The 20,565-nt window shown below is 46.2% G+C and overlaps 1 protein-coding gene across 1 annotated transcript in view; it reads right to left on the reverse strand.

Annotated features, from left to right (window-relative positions):
• Positions 1 to 20,565, reverse strand: part of magi3a (membrane associated guanylate kinase, WW and PDZ domain containing 3a) — a 251,585-nt gene that overhangs the window by 94,225 nt on the left and 136,795 nt on the right. The gene's annotated exons all lie outside the window — the stretch shown is intronic.

Genomic DNA, 20,565 nt, shown 5'->3' on the forward strand with positions numbered 1-20,565 from the left:
GGGAACTCCAAACGCATAACCACCAGTGTGTAAATGAGAAAGATCCATCATCACTTTCAAAACCACTTGTCAACTATCTGACAGGTACCGGTGACTGTGATGGAAAGCATGCCCCCAACGACAGTGTGTGTAGGAGGACAGTTTAGACATTTCAAAGCTGGGCTGTGTGACAGCATTGTTGTTCGGGGGGTGGGGGGGATTAGGGAGAAGGAGAGCTGAGGCCTATAGGAGCTGTCATGTAAGACAAAGGTGAAATATTAATTGGCTTGAATCACCAAGTATCCAGATGCATACATGAATAACAGGAGAACCTAACACAATGGATGGCACTGTTGCTGCCTTGGAGTTTCGTACTGAGGAGCAACAGAAGTTCAGGCAGATGGAGGATGTGTGGGGACTGTTCCTCATCCTGAAGGAGGAGGGGAATTCATGGTAGAGAGAGAGAACATTCCCTGGTGTGTGAACAGGATCCCTCTCTGAGCAAAAGCTCAGTCTCCAGCGGTTTGTTCTTTAGAAGTGTGTGTGTGTGAGTGAGTGAGTGAGTGAGTGAGTGAGTGAGTGAGTGAGTGAGTGAGTGAGTGAGTGAGTGAGTGAGTGAGTGAGTGAGTGAGTGAGTGAGTGAGTGTGTGTGTGTGTGTGTGTGTGTGTGTGTGTGTGTGTGTGTGTGTGTGTGTGTGTGTGTGTGTGTGTGTGTGTGTGTGTGTGTGTGTGTGTGTGTGTGTGTGAGTGAGTGAGTGAGTGAGTGAGTGAGTGAGTGAGTGAGTGAGTGAGTGAGTGAGAGTGAGTGAGAGAGAGAGAGAGAGAGAGAGAGAGAGAGAGAGAGAGATTCAAGGCGTCTTCTTCAGGGTGGGGAGGATGTGCTTTGACTGGACGCCAGTTATAGAGTTGTTAGCATCAATACCCATTGTTTCTCTGTTTCTCTCCCCTCACTCACAAGCAGCTGTCACTGACTGCAGGGTATGTTCTTGCATTCGTTTGGTCTACCCCTGATGAACAAAGGCCCAGTGAATCTAACAGGCAGAATAATCACTGTGGGTACTCCCCAGAAATTCACATACTGGACATAAGGACTGTCGGAACAGAGAGATGCATTTATTCAAAAGAAGGAAAAATATCTACAAACTGAATCTGTTGAGAATAACGCATTTTAAATGTTTAAGCAGCCCAGCCTACGCATGGTTTTAAAGATTCATCTTGATTGGGGAATTGAAAAAGTTGAATACCAACCCTTTATAGCATGATGCAGTGTGTGTCCCTAGAGGAACAGGCCATGCTGATGGAGGCTGGCTGGCTCAGTAAAGTGTAAATACCAGCAGTGGCGAGATCGCCCACCTTATTCACAAATAAATGGAATCAAAACCAGTTGTAGCTTTTCCTGCGCTTTGATTCGTCCCCCAGGGTGATGAAAGGGACTGCCCGCTGAGATGGCAGATTAGCCGCATTCCATTGGTTGTCTCAGACGCATACTAATACACTCTGTTCCTAACTTTCGCCAAGAAAGTATAGTATACATAGATTTGATTACTAAGGTCACTGTAAAAATAGTCAATATAAATCCTTCATTACACAATAACTGGATAAAAATTGTAATTAGAGTAAATTTTCTGTGCTCTCATTCAGCATCACCATTCCGCTTGAACTGTAAGGATCTGCAGAAAGCTCGTAAGAGAGTTGCATAATCTTTCATATAGGCCTAGCCAATGTCATGTGACAAAATGTCAATGCCTTCATTGCCTTGTAATGCACTGGCACATGCTGACACATGGGAGCGTATGTCAAATGTAAACGTAGTTTGAGTATTGAGTATGAATGTTATTTTCTTAGTATGAATGTTATTTTCTTAGTATAAATTGTATTTTATTCAAGTTGAACCAGTCCAGCTATGGCTGAGGTTGCGAGGTCTATGGCCAAAAGAAACAGGTCTCTTTACACATTGTGTAAGTCGATAGACATTTTAGTGGCACATTGAATGTGAGGAATTTAGGTCAGGGAAAGAAAAGCTGCCTCCTGTCATGCATTGAACTGGTAAACCTCAGGCCTGTGGTCCCATGTTCCCAGAAAACGATTCTATGTATTATGAGCTAAGGAACCACATTACACACACACACACAACCACAGCTGAGAGACAATACGCCTCTTCCCGAGGTCAGGTCTGCTCTGTTCCCATGTTAGGTGACCAGGTGGGATGTGTCCTGGCTCCATTGCTGATCGTTGTAATTGAACTAGGACTGAGGAATCTCTCTCTCGCTCTCTCTGACAGGGCAGTCTTTGTGGCCTGACTGTAAGGTAGCGTTAGCTTGCACTGTCATATCTCTGGAGAGCGCGCACGCACACACACACAGCATCCCTCTACGCTATGAAGCAGCTAGCATATCGCTGGACAGCCAGGCTCCTATGGAACACAATGGGCTCCTTTGTGCCTCGTCATCTGGGCATTAGAGTTGTGGGGGGTGAGACGACAATCATAAAAAACTGAGGGAGAGTCAGAAAGAAAGAAAGAAAGAAAGAAAGAAAGAAAGAAAGAAAGAAAGAAAGAAAGAAAGAAAGAAAGAAAGAAAGAAAGAAAGAAAGAAAGAAAGAAAGAAAGAAAGAAAGAAAGAAAGAAAGAAAGAAAGAGAGAGAGAGAGAGAATGATGAGGCTATCCCACATGGGACTGGAACCCCTAACCCCCTCCCCACTTTCCTCAACATCTTTCTCTCTTCTATATCATCAGCACAGCTCATCCCACAGGACTCTTCAATCTGTGAGATAACTTCCTGAATATGAATCCACCTCCCATCTCTCTTCTTTCATTCCCCTGTCCCTCTTTTGTCTTCTTTTCTCACTTTACTGGCCACTGCTCCCTAGTCGTAATCTGTCTACCTGTCTCTCCTCCTTCCTCCACTGTATCACCTCCACCCTCCACTATCTCGCCTCCTCTCTCCACTGTCTCACCTCCACTGTCTCGCCTCCTCCCTCCACTGTCTCACCTCCACTGTCTCACCTCCACTGTCTCGCCTCCTTCCTCCACTGTCTCACCTCCACTGTCTCGCCTCCTCCCTCCACTGTCTTGCTCTCTTGCTCCTCTGTCTCCCTCCATCCCTCCTCTGTCTCTCGTCCATCCCTCCACTGTCTCTTCTCCCTCCATCCCTCTCTGTCTCTCGTCCATTCTTCCACTGTCTCTCCTCCTCCCTCCACTGTCTCGCCTCCTCCCTCCACTGTCTCGCCTCCTCCCTCCACTGTCTCGCCTCCTCCCTCCACTGTCTCGCCTCCTCCCTCCACGGTCTCCTCCTCCCTCCACGGTCTCCTCCTCCCTCCACTGTCTCGCCTCCTCCCTCCACTGACTCGCCTCCTCCCTCCACTGTCTCGCCTCCTCCCTCCACGGTCTCCTCCTCCCTCCACGGTCTCCTCCTCCCTCCACGGTCTCCTCCTCCCTCCTCTGTCTCCTCCTCTCTCCACTGTCTCCTCCTCCCGCCATTGTCTCTCCTCCTCCATATACTGTCTCCCTCCACTGTCTCCCTCCATCCTTCTGTCCTTTCTGTCCTGCCTCGTCTACTCAGATCCACCAGGCAGCAGATAAAGACCAGACTGAGTCCTTAAATGCTGGCATTAGCCCTGAGGCTTCAATTCACTCAAATGCCTGCATTTGCAGAGATAGGAGAGGTGAAATTAGAAAGGGGTGAAGCAGTTTGATCAGTCTCAGGGGAATGATTATAGGGGACTGATTGTTGGTATGGGTGGACACGGACACAGACCAACCCACCCACCCACCCATTCTCAGCTTCAACAGACACCTGTACTAAACAACCATCAAATTAAAGCTTTGATTTCCAAAACACAGTAAGTCCTCTCTAAATGAGCATGGAATGCAGAGATGTTACAGGGAGAGGCTGCCACCACAGGGTCTTTAATGATGCCCTTCCATGTTATCAAATCAAATCAAATAGTATTTGTCACATGTGCCAAATACAACAGGTGTAGACCTTACCGTGAAATGCTTACTTACAAGCCCTTAACCAACAATGCAGTTCAAGAAATAGAGTTAAGAAAATATTTACTAAATAAATAAAAAGTTACAATAAAATAACAATACTGAGGCTAGTGGGTACCGGTACCAAGTCAATGTGCGGGGGTACAGGTTAGTCGAGGTAATTTGTACATGTAGGTAGGGGTAAAGTGACTATGCATAGATAATAAACAGCGAGTAGCAGCAGTGTAAAATGTAAATGTAAATAGTCCGGGTGGCCATTTGATTAATTGTTCAGGAGTCTTATGGCTTGGGGGTAGAAGCTGTTAAGGAGCCTTTTGGACCTAGACTTGGTGCTATGGTAGCACTTGCCATGCGGTAGCAGAGAGAACAGTCTATGACCTGGGTGACTGGAGTCTTTGACAATTTTTTGGGCCTTCCTCTGACACCGCCTAGTATATAGGTCCTGGATGGCAGGAAGCTAGGCCCCAGTGATGTACTGGGCTGTACGCACTACCCTCTGTAGCGCCTTACGGTCGGATGCCGAGCAGTTGCCATACCAGGCGGTGATGCAACCGGTCAGGATGCTGTCGATGGTGCAGCCCTGGTGCTATCTAATTAGCACGTCATTAAGACCGCTTGGCATCCCAGGGTCACTGAATAGATGCCCACTGTCTCCTCCCTGTGTGACTGACTGACAGCATAAGCAACCCTATATTTCCTGTACCCTGTCCCCTTCCCCAAAAAATCCCAGCAAAAATGTCTACTAATGTCCCTGGACCAAATGATGTCACACACACACAACACACCCTAGACCCTTGTCTAGTGAGAGCTGTATGGTCTTCATGTAGGAGAGAAACACTGCTGCTGCTGGTTCTCTGGGAGGGAGCGTTAATTAGACTTGCTTGGCAGTATCTATGTGTGTGAAGTCAATTAGCCGGTGTGAAAAAGCACATCTGCAATGGAGATAAATTACAGAATGGTGGTGGTCGTACACTGTACTGTAGAGTAAAATGGAAAATCAATCCCCCCAATCACCCTCCTCCCTCTACCATTAGCTTAGCTGGGCTTCTCTGAAGATCCAATTAAAGGCTTGCCCTCTCAAAGCGGGGATCAGTTTGCACAGGGCAGAGAAGAGATAGCTGTAGATTCATTATTTTTATTTTTTTTTATTTCACCTTTATTTAACCAGGTAAGCCAGTTGAGAACAAGTTCTCATTTACAACTGCGACCTGGCCAAGATAAAGCAAAGCAGTGCGATAAAAACAACACAGAGTTACATATGGGGTAAAAAAACAAAGTCAAAAATACAACAGAAAATATATATACAGTGTGTGCAAATGTAGCAAGTTATGGAGGTAAGGCAATAAATAGGCTATAGTGCAAAATAATTACAATAGTATTAACACTGGAATGCTAGATGTGCAAGAGATTATGTGCAAATAGAGATACTGGGGTGCAAAAGAGCAAAATAAATAACAGCAGAGCTGGCTCAAGCAAATGTCCAAGGTCCTGTTGGAAACACCGATCTAGCATTAACTAGGGAGGGATGTAGGGATGTTCTTCTGAGATGAGCTTATTCTACCAAACTGGACCAGATCCCTCTAGCTAGTTAGCTCAGAACACTGTCACAGACCTCAGAGCATATAGGCTGCAGTGTGATGGAGCCAGAAGGGGAAAATACTGTCATGGACTTACGGTCATGAGATTGATACAGTATAGTGAGAGATCAAGTAAATGGCCTGGCTTCAATGCATGCAGTGTTGAACCTTGGTCTTATTCTAGCTTGACTGAACTCTTTAGCTCAGAGTGAATAGGGCCTCCTTTACTTACAGCACAGGATTTCCGTTTGTCATAGATTCTAAAGGGAAACTGGTCCCAGAGTAATGATGCCAATACTCCTCTTATTGCTATGAGAAATAGATGACCTCATTTACTAAAGAATCAGTGAGGGAGGCGTCTATTTAGCCGGTGCTGTAGTTAGAACACATTATGTTAATGTTTATTCTTAATATTGTAAGCTTTTAACAGCAGGAGTGATAATCATCATCACCCTTAGCAATGGAAACATATGGCATCTCCTTAGTGCTTAGCAGTTAGCATCCACTAATACACTGACGGATGCTTAGCAGTTAGCATCCACTAATACACTGACGGCTTTGGATGACTAGCCTCATATCCTGTTACTGTCAGCATCCACTAATAATGTTTCCCAACCAGCCCTCCAGTCCCCCCAACAGCACACATTTCTGTTGCAGCCCCGGACAAGCACACCTGATTCAAGTGTCAAGTTTCATTTGTAACAAGTACAGTGAAATACTTAACTTGCAAGTCCTACCCAACAGTGCAGTGTTCAATATCAAAATAGTGTAAATAATAAAAAATAAAGAAACGCTCAAACCTTGTCAACTAATCAACGAGTTGAATTAGCTGAGTTTTTCCATGGCTACTAGCTAGCTTGTTACTGCTAGCTTCCCTCCCTGTGTAATACTGAACACCCATCATGTAGCCTACGCTTCAATTGGTTTAATACTGCTTTCATCTAGGCTGTCTTTGATGGACACCGAGCCCCTCTCCCCTCTCATTAGTTATTAGTTGGTTGCTGTGTAGACAATACAATTCCTTGGGAGCAGCAAGGCGACTCGATGTGTGTGAGTGTCTTCTTCGTGATGTGTTATTTGCCCAGAGCCAGAGCTCATTTGGGGATGTGAGCATTGCTTTGTGACTAGTGCTCCTGTCCTCTAGTCCACCTGGCTTCACTGGTGTAGCTTTTTAAATTAAACAATGACTGGTGGACAAGGGAAAACAAACAAGATGTTGTTGTTTGTGAGGAGGGATTGAGGTGGAGTTCAGGACTAGGCTGTTGTCGGATTCAAATCCCAGATGTGTCTTTGAGTGAGACGCCGAGACCCTTAACAAAGGTTGAAAAAGAAGCCAAGGTACTGGGTGGGCCTGGATGGAGTGGAGTGTCCCTGTGTCCCTTTGAGAGGACAGGGTGAACTGAACGCTGAGAGGTGAAGGAACAGTCACTGCCCACCCCAGGTTATACTGGCACAGGGTGCTGCCTGCCTGCCTGCCTGTTGTCCTCTAATGCTAAGGTACATGGAGCTCCTCATCAGCCTTGTACAGTGGCTATGCCTGAACCCAGGTAGGTTAGGCCCAGGGGGCACTACCACACCTCTACGTGAGATCCAATAACATGACAGAAGACAACAACAAGGTTGGTAAGATCAGCATTGACCATAAGGAGCAGAGCAGAGGCCCCTTGTTGCCTGGCGATGGTGACATTTCCCCCTAAAGACACACGTCAGCTTCCTGCCTGATCCATTCAGGTCCAGAACGGCATTAATGTGGGGTGAGAGCAAAGCCACCCATGGGACGGAGCCAGGAATTAGATTCGACAGAAGAGACCAGAATCACAAGGGGCTCTTTCTCTCTATTTTACTCTCTACCTTTCTCACTCCCTCTCTACCTTTCTCACTCCCTCTCTCAATCCCTCTCTACCTTTCTCACTCCCTCTCTCAATCCCTCTCTACCTTTCTCACTCCCTCTCTCAATCCCTCTCTACCTTTCTCAATCCATCTCTATCTTTCTCACTCCATCTCTACCTTTATCACTCCCTCTCTACCTTTATCACTCCCTCTCTACCTTTCTCACTCCCTCTCTACCTTTCTCACTCCATCTCTTTCTCACTCCATCTCTTTCTCACTCCATCTCTTTCTCACTCTTCTTCTCATCTGGTTTTCTAATCCATAATTCATGCCTCTTACAGCTACCCCCCTCGTGTAGTGGAGGGTTAAGATGAAACAGCTACACAGAAACAAGTACACACTATAGGAGGGGAAAGTGTGTGTGTATGTGAGACTCAGAGCTCCATCTCAGCATGTTGCCTCTACTGTTTGTCTGGCTGGTCTTTTTGTATAACACATCACAGTCTGATCTGGAGAATCAGGCTCCACTCTGAACACTGGTTCATCAAAGGCCTGTGCTGTCAGGGGCTTGAAGACCCATATGCAACCGTTTACACATTGTGTCTCGTATGGCCGACGACTAGGCTTGGCCGGTATACAGTATATACCGTATACCGGGGTATTTGGAAAAAGCCACGAGATGGTTTTTCAATACCGTCAATACTGTTGAAACTATTTCTTATACGTTTTTTTATTTATAAATGTGAATATTTGCAGCTACTTTGACTTTGCCTTGAGCAGCACCGCAGATATTGAGAGGAGCGAGATGCAAGACTTTGTTCTCACACAGTCACTGTGCATGTGCACGGGTTCGTTTCACGCTGTTCACAGCGTGGTAGCCAGGGCGCCAAAACAGCAGAGAAGTTGAGCCTCATGCTTCAACGCTCTTAATTGTTTGGGAAATTAACCCACTATGCAGTTTTTAAAAAATATATTTGAATATTTGTAGCAAAGTAAATACCTGCTGTCAAGTTGTGCAATATGTTAAGAAATAAAGAAGATTGCGTTCATTTCACCTGTCACAATTTTTCATTAAGAAGCTTACCGGTAGTCCCCAGTCACGTGGTTTGTTTACAAGCATACAACGACGAGAGACCGGCGCCTTGTGATCTAGTTACAGTATGGAATTCAAAACTAAATGTTTGCCAGCTAGATATCTTATAACTATTAGGTTAACTGTCTAAAACGTGCTAAATGCTCTGCAGTTGTGCATTTGGTTTGCTAATTTAGAAGCTAGTTAGCTATCTAGTTAAGTGGCTACTGGCTTCGCTTGCCAGTAACAGCAGAAAATTCCCTCCTGGATCAAGAGCCTTGCTGTCTAATATTTGTTTTGTGCGTGCAGCAAACGGTGAGTAGCATTTTTGAGTTACTTGTATAACTTTATGAGCTGTCCTGAAAAAAGGTTATGTAAGAGACTGTATAAAATGTTCGCACCTTCGCTCGTTAGCATTTAGTTAGTATTCTTTATGGGATTTTACATGTACTTGTTAGCATTGCTAACCTTCTGATTACAAAGGCTCAGTGGGGTTTGAAAATCGCGCCCCTTGTGTTCAGTGCTGGTATTTTACAGAATATCCCGGTATGGTCGGTATGAAGGTATGACAATCTGGATACCGCCCAAGCCTTCCGACTACACTCGTTGGGACAGAGAGAGAGAGAGGGGGATAGAGAAGGGGGGAGGGGGAGAGAGAGAGAGAGATAGAGAGAGCGAGAGAGGGGAGAGATCAAAGCGGATCAGTGCAATCTCCTCCACCATCTCTCCATTTTCTTTCATTCTTTCACATGTCCCTCAGAGTCATTGTTGTACCTCCCAGGGAGAGGGGGCGGAAGAGAGGAGGGCTTACACTTGAGAAATGGGTTAAGGTTTCTTTTATTTGCTTAAACACTTGACATTTGATATGTCTTTTGCCATTTTAAATCTCTATTTTGTAAAAGCTTCCAGATTTGGAAAAATAAGAGAACTAAAGGACAGAATATTTACTTTCTCACTATCAATCTAAGGTCCAGTGAACCTCTCGATGGAATCTGGAATCAGCAGTGACACAGAACACACATAGTTTGGAAAAGCCAAACCATCTATTCCACACATAAAGACAGGATGCTCTGGTAGTGTGATAGTCTCCCAGCTCTATGTATTATGGTTTAGCAGGGCAGAAAATGCACTGAACTCTTAGCCTCAATAACTTCAGCTGTCAGTGAAGATCTGGCCACCGATGCATCAGGGAGAACCCAGTAGAGGAGAAATATGAAGACATAAAAACACAGAGAGGTTGTGTATGTCCGCCACTGTCTCACACAAAGCAGGGAGGGGACATCCAATTGTCATTATGACAATATAAAACCCCATACAATACCTAGTGCTATAGTATTTCAAATGTAAAGCATTTCATTATATGTGACATGCTGTACCTACAGTCATTCACTGTGTGTAAAGGGATATAGGAGACTTGCTCCAGTGTTGTGAACCCTCATACTGCATCCAGCCCAGAGTTAGAGGCATGTGTGTGGACGTGTGGGCATTGTGTATCATTGCGGAGAAGGCATTGTTGTGGGATACAGTTCTGCCTTGATGTGGGTCTCTTGTTCTGTTAACCTTGTGCTGCCTGGATGTGTGACTCACGCGGCTTCCTACAATGGCCGCACACCGCCTCAACACACATGCACACACACACAGCTTCATTGTTGAGTGAGCACAGAGTCTCCTGTAGGTGGTGTCAAGGCCTGTGCATGTATGTATGTATGCATGCATGCATGTATGTATGTACAGTGGGGAAAAAAAGTATTTAGTCAGCCACCAATTGTGCAAGTTCTCCCACTTAAAAAGATGAGAGAGGCCTGTAATTTTCATCATAGGTACACGTCAACTATGACAGACAAATTGAGAAAAAATTATCCAGAAAATCACATTGTAGGATTTTTTATGAATTTATTTGCAAATTATGGTGGAAAATAAGTATTTGGTCACCTACAAACAAGCAAGATTTCTGGCTCTCACAGATCTGTAACTTCTTCTTCAAGAGGCTCCTCTGTCCTCCACTCGTTACCTGTATTAATGGCACCTGTTTGAACTTGTTATCAGTATAAAAGACACCTGTCCACAACCTCAAACAGTCACACTCCAAACTCCACTATGGCCAAGACCAAAGAGCTGTCAAAGGACACCAGAAACAAAATTGTAGACCTGCACCAGGCTGGGAAGACTGAATCTGCAATAGGTAAGCAGCTTGGTTTGAAGAAATCAACTGTGGGAGCAATTATTAGGAAATGGAAGACATACAAGACCACTGATAATCTCCCTCGATCTGGGGCTCCACGCAAGATCTCACGCCGTGGGGTCAAAATGATCACAAGAACGGTGAGCAAAAATCCCAGAACCACACGGGGGGACCTAGTGAATGACCTGCAGAGAACTGGGACCAAAGTAACAAAGCCTACCATCAGTAACACACTACGCCGCCAGGGACTCAAATCCTGCAGTGCCAGACGTGTCCCCCTGCTTAAGCCAGTACATGTCCAGGCCCGTCTGAAGTTTGCTAGAGTGCATTTGGATGATCCAGAAGAGGATTGGGAGAATGTCATATGGTCAGATGAAACCAAAATAGAACTTTTTGGTAAAAACTCAACTCGTCGTGTTTGGAGGACAAAGAATGCTGAGTTGCATCCAAAGAACACCATACCTACTGTGAAGCATGGGGGTGGAAACATCATGCTTTGGGGCTGTTTTCCTGCAAAGGGACCAGGACGACTGATCCGTGTAAAGGAAAGAATGAATGGGGCCATGTATCGTGAGATTTTGAGTGAAAACCTCCTTCCATCAGCAAGGGCATTGAAGACGAAACGTGGCTGGGTCTTTCAGCATGACAATGATCCCAAACACACCGCCCGGGCAACGAAGGAGTGGCTTCGTAAGAAGCATTTCAAGGTCCTGGAGTGGCCTAGCCAGTCTCCAGATCTCAACCCCATAGGAAATCTTTGGAGGGAGTTGAAAGTCCGTGTTGCCCAGCGACAGCCCCAAAACATCACTGCTCTAGAGGAGATCTGCATGGAGGAATGGGCCAAAATACCAGCAACAGTGTGTGAAAACCTTGTGAAGACTTACAGAAAACGTTTGACCTGTGTCATTGCCAACAAAGGGTATATAACAAAGTATTGAGAAACTTTTGTTATTGACCAAATACTTATTTTCCACCATAATATGCAAATAAATTCATTAAAAATCCTACAATGTGATTTTCTGGATTTATTTTCCTCATTTTATCTGTCATATTTGAGGTGTACCTATGATGAAAATTACAGGCCTCTCTCATCTTTTTAAGTGGGAGAACTTGCACAATTGGTGGCTGACTAAATACTTTTTCCCCCCACTGTATGTATGCGTGGGTGGCACTGTGCACATGTGTATGTGTCTCTAAGGGTTTGTGTAGCATGACTGTGCATCTATGTGTTTGTGTCAGACCATCATGAAAAGCTGAGTGAACTGAAGTGTGAGGGGACTAAACAAGTGATGTTTTGTGTGTGTGCGCGTGCACACATGATATTGTATGTATGCATGTGACGGTGTGCATGTGTGCCCGTATGTGTGTGTGTTTCTGCGCACGTTTGTGTGTACCCATGCTTTTCAATGTCCAGAATAACCTCTCGTCCTCCTCCTGGTGCATCCATTCACTCACACATCACCTCCTCCTCCTCCTGGTGCATCCATCCACTCACACATCACCTCCTCCTCCTCCTGGTGCATCCATCCACTCACACATCACCTCCTCCTCCTCCTGGTGCATCCATCCACTCACACATCACCTCCTCCTCCTCCTGGTGCATCCATCCACTCACACATCACCTCCTCCTCCTCCTGGTGCATCCATCCACTCACACATCACCTCCTCCTCCTCCTGGAGGTCAGCTTAGCAGCACTGACTGTATATCCCAAATAGCACCCTAATCCCTATATAGCACACTATATAGTATGGGAAAAAATAATAAAAAATAAATAAATGAAACATGTATGCACTAACTGTAAGTCACTCTGGATAAGAGCGTCTGCTAAATGACTAAAATGTAAAATGTATACAAAGGGAATGGGGTACCATTTGAGACTCAGTCTGACTGCCTCTCCAGGGACTTGAACCACTCTCCTACATTACAGCCATCCATCATGCCTGGAGCCCCAGCACAGGGAACAGAGGGCACACTCCTATCACAGGAATGAGCTAGCTGGCTTGCTGGCTGGCTGGGCTGGGCTGGCTGGGACTCAGTCATCAGTACCACTGAGAGATGGATATGGAGTCCTGCATGTATGCCCATGTCCACCCTGCATCAGGGTTACGGAGAGAGGGGATGGAGGCTGATTGTGGGGGTAGGAAGAGGAGGGGGTATGGTGGGGCGTGATAATGTATGTATCAGCATGATAATGCATGGCCCCATGTCACAAGGATCTGTACACAATTCCTGGAAGCTGAAAATGTCCCAGTTCTTCCATGGCCAGCATAATCACCAGACATGTCACCCATTGAGCACGTTTGGGATGCTCTGGATTGACGTGTACGACAGTGTGTTCCAGTTCCTGCCAATATCCAGCAACTTCGCACATCCATTGAAGAGGAGTGGGACAACATTCCACAGGCCACAATCAACAGCCTGATAAACTCTATGAGAAGTAGATGTGTCGTGCTGCATGAGGGAAATGGTGGTCACACCAGATACTGACTGGTTTTCTGATCCACGCACCTACCTTTTTTTTAAGGCATTTGTGACCAACAGATGCATATCTGTATTCCCAGTCATGTGAAATCCAGATTAGGGCCAAATGAATGTATTGCAATTGACTGATTTCCTTACATGAACTGTAACTCAGTAACATTTTTGAAATTGTTGCATGTTGCGTTTATATTTTTGTTCAGTATAGTTTGGATGTATGCAGTGGATGGATATACAGTATACAAATAAATATGATATTTGCGCCTCTCATTAATTGATTGTACAATGTACACACATAATATGAAATTATGATTTCAGTTTTGTGAGTGGTTGGTATGGGGGTTAGATCCGTTTATTTATTATAGAGAAAACATTTATAAACAAGGGTAACACTGCCATGTTGATCTGAGCCTTGCTGTTGGGAAACCACATTAGTGTCCGCTTTTTGGCTGTTGCAGATGCACCTCCCACGACTTCACTCCTCGACTTCACTCCTCGAAATTCTGTCTACAGTCGGTTGCTTTAGCTTTACCACTCAAACGTACCCATTATCTGCAGTGCTGCTCGTGGCAACGTCATCTCGCCAAGTCTATCTTTAAATTATAAAGTCAATCTCAATGTGATCTGCCAGATTCAGAAGAATGAAAAGCCCATTCGAGAAAAAAAAGCTTGAAAACCCCATTCGATTTTTGCACCCCCCAAAAACTAAAACTGAACATAATTCATGTTTTTTTGTTTTTTTGTTAGTTTTGGAGTCAAAGTTTCAGTATAGTTTTAGTTTTTCAAACGAGTTCGTTAATTATTTTATTTCAGTTTACTAAATTGTTTTTTCATGTTTCGTTTTCGTATTAGTTACAGTTTTAGCTTACTATAATAACCTTGCTTGTGAGTCACTCACGTTTGTGCAGCACACACCAGGTGATCTAGTTACAGTAATTCATAACTACAGTGAGGGAAAAAAGTATTTGATCCCCTGCTGATTTTGTACGTTTGCCCACTGACAAAGAAATGATCAGTCTATAATTTTAATGTAGATTTATTTGAACAGTGAGACAGAATAACAACCAAAAAAATCCAGAAAAACGCATGTCAAAAATGTTATAAATTGATTTGCATTTTAATGAGGGAAATAAGTATTTGACCCCCTCTCAATCAGAAAGATTTCTGGCTCCCAGGTGTCTTTTATACAGGTAACGAGCTGAGATTAGGAGCACACTCTTAAAGGGAGTGCTCCTAATCTCAGTTTGTTACCTGTATAGAAGACACCTGTCCACAGAAGCAATCAATCAATCAGATTCCACTCTCCACCATTGCCAAGACCAAAGAGCTCTCCAAGGATGTCAGGGACAAGATTGTATACCTACACAAGGCTGGAATGGGCTACAAGACCATCGGCAAGCAGCTTGGTGAGAAGGTGACAACAGTTGGTGCGATTATTCGCAAATGAAAGAAACACAAAATAACTGTTAATCTCCCTCGGCCTGGGGCTCCATGCAAGAACTCACCTCGTGGTGTTGCAATGATCATGAGAACGGTGAGGAATCAGCCCAGAACTACACGGGAGGATCTTGTCAATGATCTCAAGGCAGCTGGGACCATAGTCACCAAGAAAACAATTGGTAACACACTACGCCGTGAAGGACTGAAATCCTGCAGCGCCCGCAAGGTCCCCCTGCTCAAGAAAGCACATATACAGGCCCGTCTGAAGTTTGCCAATGAACATCGGAATGATTCAGAGGAGAACTGGGTGAAAGTGTTGTGGTCAGATGAGACCAAAATAGAGCTCTTTGGCATCAACTCAACTCGCCGTGTTTGGAGAAGGAGGAATGCTGCCTATGACCCCAAGAACACCATCCCCACCGTCAAACATGGAGGTGGAAACATTATGCTTTGGGGGTGTTTTTCTGCTAAGGGGACAGGACAACTTCACAGCATCAAAGGGACGATGGACGGGGCCATGTACCGTCAAATCTTGGGTGAGAACCTCCTTCCCTCAGCCAGGGCATTGAAAATGGGTTGTGGATAGGTATTCCAGCATGACAATGACCCAAAACACACGGCCAAGGCAACAAAGGAGTGGCTCAAGAAGAAGCACATTAAGGTGCTGGATTGGCCTAGCCAGTCTCCAGACCTTAATCCCATAGAAAATCTGTGGAGGGAGCTGAAGGTTTGAGTTGCCAAATGTCAGGCTCGAAACCTTAATGACTTGGAGAAGATCTGCAAAGAGGAGTGGGACAAAATCCCTCCTGAGATGTGTGCAAACCTGGTGGCCAACTACAAGAAACGTCTAACCTCTGTGATTGCCAACAAGGGTTTTGCCACCAAGTATTAAGTCATGTTTTGCAGAGGGGTCAAATACTTATTTCCCTCATGTCACAATCGTTGATAGATGAAGCGGACCAAGGCGCAGCGTGATAAGCGTACATTCTTTATTTAGTACATACACAAACCAAAACAATAAACCAAACGATACTTGAAGTCCTAGGTTATACACAAAACCTTACGGAACAAGATCCCACAACCTAACATGCCAAAAGGCTGCCTAAGTATGGTCCCTAATCAGAGACAACGAGCTACAGCTGTCTCTGATTGGGAACCACCCTGGCCAACATAGATCAACACGATCTAGAAACAAAAACATAGAAAACAAAACATAGAAAATCCACACCCTGGCTCAACATATAAGAGTCCCCAGAGCCAGGGCGTGACAGTACCCCCCCCAAAGGCGTGGACTGCGACCGCGCCACACAAACACAAGAGGGTAGGGGCCGGGTGGGCATTCCTTCTCGGAGGCGGATCCGGCTCCGGGCGTGACCACCACTCTCTCTCTACCCCCCCATTGCGCCCCTGGTCTGGTCTGGCCCCGCTGGCCGGAGCTGGACTGAACACCGGTGGAGCGGATTGCTCTGGCTCCGGAGTGGAGCAGCTGACCGGTGCCGGACAAGGCACCGGTGGAACAGGCACGGGCCGTGCCGGACTGACGACATGCACCACTGGCTTGGTGCGGGGAGCAGGAACGGGTCTGGACCGGGCTGACGACGTGCACCACTGGCTTGGTGCGGGGAGAAGGAACGGGCCGGACCGGGCTGACGACGCGCACCACTGGCTTGGTGCGGGGAGCAGGAACGGGCCGGACCGGGCTGGCGACGCGCACCACTGGCTTGGTGCGGGGAGCAGGAACGGGCTGGACCGGGCTGACGACGCGCACCACTGGCTTGGTGCGGGGAGCAGGAACAGGCCGGATCGGGCTGGCGACGCGCACCACTGGCTTGGTGCGGGGAGCAGGAACAGGCCGGACCGGGCTGGCGACGCGCACCACTGGCTTGGTGCGAGGGACAGGAACAGGCCGGACCGGGCTGTCGACGCGCACCACAGGCTTGGTGCGAGGGACAGGAACAGGCCGGACCGGGCTGGCGACGCGCAACACAGGCTTGGTGCGAGGGACAGGAACGGGCCGGACCGGGCTGGCGACGCGCACCACAGGCTTGGTGCGGGGAGCAGGAACGGGCCGGACCGGGCTGACGACGCGCACCACTGGCTTGGTGCGGGGAGCAGGAACAGGCCGGACCGGGCTGGCGACGCGCACCACAGGCTTGGTGCGGGGGACAGGAACAGGTCGGGCCGGACTGGGAACACACACCACTGGCCTTGTGCGGGAATCAGGAACGGGCCGGACCGGACTGGTGACACACACCACTTGCTTGGTGCGAGGAGCGGGACTGGGTTTCCTCATAAACCTCCGCTCCCTCTGCTGCCTAACCAGTTCCTCTCGCCGTGCCTCTACACTCTCCTTCTCCCTCGTGACCAATAGCCCCCGTAACCTGGTGGCCTCCTCTCCTAGTCCTCCGATTCGCCCTGTAGCTGCCTCCAGCAGTCCCGTCGTCCACGCCGTGTGCCCCCCCCAAAAAAATGTATTGGGGTTGCCTCTCGCGTGTCCGTCGTCGGCACGGTTGGCGCCGTTTCTCCTCTCCTGCCTGGGCATTTACTTTTGCCCATGGCCCTCTGCCCGCGAATATGTCCTCCCATGACCACCATTCGCCCACCTGGGACATCGCCAACTTCTCCTCCTGGGCACGCTGCTTGGTCCTCTGGTGGTGGGATCTTCTGTCACGATCGTTGACAGATGAAGCGGACCAAGGCGCAGCGTGATAAGCGTACATTCTTTATTTAGTACATACACGAACCAAAACAATAAACCAAACGATACGTGAAGTCCTAGGTCATACACAAAACCTTACGGAACAAGATCCCACAACCTAACATGCCAAAAGACTGCCTAAGTATGGTCCCCAATCAGAGACAACGAGCTACAGCTGTCTCTAATTGGGAACCACCCTGGCCAACATAGATCAACACGATCTAGAAATAAAAACATAGAAAACAAAACATAGAAAATCCACACCCTGGCTCAACATATAAGAGTCCCCAGAGCCAGGGAGTGACACCTCATTAAAATGCAAATCAATTTATAACATTTTTGACATGCGTTTTTCTGGATTATTTTGTTGTTATTCTGTCTCTCACTGTTCAAATAAACCTACCATTAAAATTATAGACTGATCATGTCTTTGTCAGTGGGCAAACATACAAAATCAGCAGGAGATCAAATACTTTTTTCCCTCACTGTAAACTAATAAGTCAATTGTCTAAAATGTGCTAAATGCTCTGCAGTTCTGCATTTGGTTTGCTAACAAAGTAGCTAGTTATCTAGGTAAGTGATTAGCTTCTTGCAATCAAGCTCCTCTTGGTAAAAGCAGAGAATCCCCTCCTGGATCAAGAGCCTTGTTGTCTAATATTTGTTTTGTGTGTGCAGCAAACTGTGAGTAGCATTTTTGAGTTACTTGTATAACTTTATAAGCTGGGATGTCTGTCCTGCAAATAGTTTATGATTGAAAATAGCCCCCACAGTGTTAAGTGTCGGTATTACCGAATATCCCGAGATGGCTCAAGGTTGTCATTAAGGTATGACAATCTGAATACCGCCCAAGCCTACAGTATATCATCTGTAAACCCATTTATGTGAAGCTATGATTAGGTTTACACTTACAGTGGGGAAAAAAAGTATTTAGTCAGCCACCAATTGTGCAAGTTCTCCCACTTAAAAAGATGAGAGAGGCCTGTAATTTTCATCATAGGTACACGTCAACTATGACAGACAAAATCACATTGTATGATTTTTAATGAATTTATTTGCAAATTATGGTGGAAAATAAGTATTTGGTCAATAACAAAAGTTTCTCAATACTTTGTTATATACCCTTTGTTGGCAATGACACAGGTCAAACGTTTTCTGTAAGTCTTCACAAGGTTTTCACACACTGTTGCTGGTATTTTGGCCCATTCCTCCATGCAGATCTCCTCTAGAGCAGTGATGTTTTGGGGCTGTCGCTGGGCAACACGGACTTTCAACTCCCTCCAAAGATTTTCTATGGGGTTGAGATCTGGAGACTGGCTAGGCCACTCCAGGACCTTGAAATGCTTCTTACGAAGCCACTCCTTCGTTGCCCGGGCGGTGTGTTTGGGATCATTGTCATGCTGAAAGACCCAGCCACGTTTCATCTTCAATGCCCTTGCTGATGGAAGGAGGTTTTCACTCAAAATCTCACGATACATGGCCCCATTCATTCTTTCCTTTACATGGATCAGTCGTCCTGGTCCCTTTGCAGAAAAACAGCCCCAAAGCATGATTTTCCACCCCCATGCTTCACAGTAGGTATGGTGTTCTTTGGATGCAACTCAGCATTCTTTGTCCTCCAAACACGAAGAGTTGAGTTTTTACCAAAAAGTTCTATTTTGGTTTCATCTGACCATATGACATTCTCCCAATCCTCTTCTGGATCATCCAAATGCACTCTAGCAAACTTCAGACGGGCCTGGACATGTACTGGCTTAAGCAGGGGGACACGTCTGGCACTGCAGGATTTGAGTCCCTGGCGGCGTAGTGTGTTACTGATGGTAGGCTTTGTTACTTTGGTCCCAGCTCTCTGCAGGTCATTCACTAGGTCCCCCCGTGTGGTTCTGGGATTTTTGCTCACCGTTCTTGTGATCATTTTGACCCCACGGGGTGAGATCTTGCGTGGAGCACCAGATCGAGGGAGATTATCAGTGGTCTTGTATGTCTTCCATTTCCTAATAATTGCGCCCACAGTTGATTTCTTCAAACCAAGCTGCTTACCTATTGCAGATTCAGTCTTCCCAGCCTGGTGCAGGTCTACAATTTTGTTTCTGGTGTCCTTTGACAGCTCTTTGGTCTTGGCCATAGTGGAGTTTGGAGTGTGACTGTTTGAGGTTGTGGACAGGTGTCTTTTATACTGATAACAAGTTCAAACAGGTGCCATTAATACAGGTAACGAGTGGAGGACAGAGGAGCCTCTTAAAGAAGAAGTTACAGGTCTGTGAGAGCCAGAAATCTTGCTTGTTTGTAGGTGACCAAATACTTATTTTCCACCATAATTTGCAAATAAATTCATAAAAAATCCTACAATGTGATTTTCTGGATTTTTTTTTCTCAATTTGTCTGTCATACTTGACGTGTACCTATGATGAAAATTACAGGCCTCTCTCATCTTTTTAAGTGGGAGAACTTGCACAATTGGTGGCTGATTAAATACTTTTTTCCCCCACTGTACAGTGAAGTACAGTACTGTATGTGATTGGGTGGATTGAACTGAAGGCCTGGTTGAGTAAGGTCTTTGACTCAGTGTGAATTGTCAGGGGACCAAGTTTATCCTGAACAGCTTCAACAACACAGATCCCAGTGTAGCCTACTCCCCTTGGCTTGGCCGAAGACGGAGCTATTGTTATGAGCAGGATGTCATGGATAGCTTAGTGGAGTCGTGGATACGTCCAGGGTCATGGTTGAGAGAAGAGAAACGGGATAGTCAGTTGCACAACGAAACTGATTCACTCCATGTGTGATCTGATGGTCATGGCTTTGTGGAGTTCTGAGTCTCTCACACACTCACACACGTTTGGTATTACTATCGTTGTGGGGACCTAAAATTAATTTCCATTCAACCCTAAATAGTCTTTGTACTTGTACCTGGGAAATATACCCACGAGGGAGGATTTTCCTTGTTTTACTATCCTTGTGAGGACACACAAGACAATGATGCATTTAATTAGGTGCGAGGGAACTGTGTTGAAATTCATCGAGCCTCTACAACATAATCCTCTTCCCCTGAAAATATCACCCAACCCAGAGAGCTGCAGGACTGGAGAGCTGCAGGACTGGCTCGGCTCAGACACCCAGAGGAGGGAGGGAGGGAGGGAAGAAGGGGGGAGGGGGGAGAAGAGGGACATAATGATTACTTCCAGAGAGAGAGAGTGAGAGAGAGAGAGAGCAACCTTGGGAAAATACTCTGCATTATCATTAACAGCAGACTAGTTCATTTCCTCAGTGAAAACAATGTACTGAGCAAATGTCAAATTGTTTTTTTACCAAATTACCGTAC

The sequence above is a fragment of the Coregonus lavaretus genome, assembly GCF_964263955.1.
Source record: "Coregonus lavaretus genome assembly, chromosome: 20".
NCBI classification, from domain to species: domain Eukaryota; kingdom Metazoa; phylum Chordata; class Actinopteri; order Salmoniformes; family Salmonidae; genus Coregonus; species Coregonus lavaretus.